This window comes from Lactuca saligna, chromosome 4, assembly GCF_052625555.1.
Source record: "Lactuca saligna cultivar CGN05327 chromosome 4, ASM5262555v1, whole genome shotgun sequence".
NCBI lineage: Eukaryota > Viridiplantae > Streptophyta > Magnoliopsida > Asterales > Asteraceae > Lactuca > Lactuca saligna.
Window position 1 is genome coordinate 227,221,475 of NC_136420.1, and position 1,196 is coordinate 227,222,670.

Sequence of the window (1,196 nt, forward strand, 5' to 3'; positions counted from 1 at the left end):
GACTATCACAGACTTAGCTTTTCTCTTTACCATTTGTTCAACCGAGTTGACTATGGCCGATCCCTTTCCATTGGGAAGAGAATGCTTTTTCTGGATTTCCTGTGTCACTATTGTCAATGTCCATAAAGTTTCAGAAAGTTGATCTTAGCAAATAGATAAGATCATTAAGGATCTTGTCATAGTCTGTTTCATAGGTGTTCCAAAAGAACTCACTATGTGACTTAGAAAGTAGTTGAGCCACTAACTTTCTCAAGACTTTGACACCCAACTCTCCCTACTTGTCAATATGTGACTACATCTCCAAGATGTGATCACACCTAGACCTTGCCTTGCCATTAGGGCTTGAGTGACCTTAAACTTTTCAAGAACTTGTGGGTTAGGGAGAATAATTGGAGGAGGAGAAAGAAGAATGATATCCATGGGACATTATCTTCAATAGGAAAGCTTGTTTCAAGATATTTGGGAAGATCATAAATGTCTAAACCAGACATCTTTTTGGGAGATATTCAAGATAGTTGATTTTAAAGTCCTTAATATGAAACCCAATATGAAAATATTAAGGCTAGGACCCACCAAACTATTTTATAACTTAGAAGAGGTATGCCGTAATCCAAGATATAAAACAATTTGAAGGTAGGTGAATGACGGTTCACCAATTTCCACCAAGATAAACAAAATGTATTATTAGGTTTTAATTGGTTTTGAAACTCCTAGATCTTTTGAGATTCATTGAACTGTTCAATGGCATGTTTCAATCTCGAGTGTGCCCTTCAGGTTTTGTGACTGGGATGCCGAGGATCACAAAACAAGGTGTGAAGTAACCATGCAAATTACTTGGTACCCTTAATAAATTACCCCTCAATCGATGTGCCGGTTAACCACACACGCTCCATCGATACTATGATAAATATTAAGTTACCCTTTGCCTACCTTGTTAAATACGAGTTAGTGTGTCGGTTAACCACACACGCTCCACTAACCGACTTAAACAAAGTGCAAAGTGTAATTTCATGGATTAGCACCTTCTTCACATTTTCCTAAGTAACTAAGATTGGGTAATATTTAGAGTTTAGTTACTTAGTATTTATCATTAATACTTTTAATGAAGGGAGAATTATAGTCATGTCAAACCCGTTCGGCTAACGACCCTCCACCAGTCAAGCAAGCGGTGGGTGAGAGTGGACACCCATTAAGTT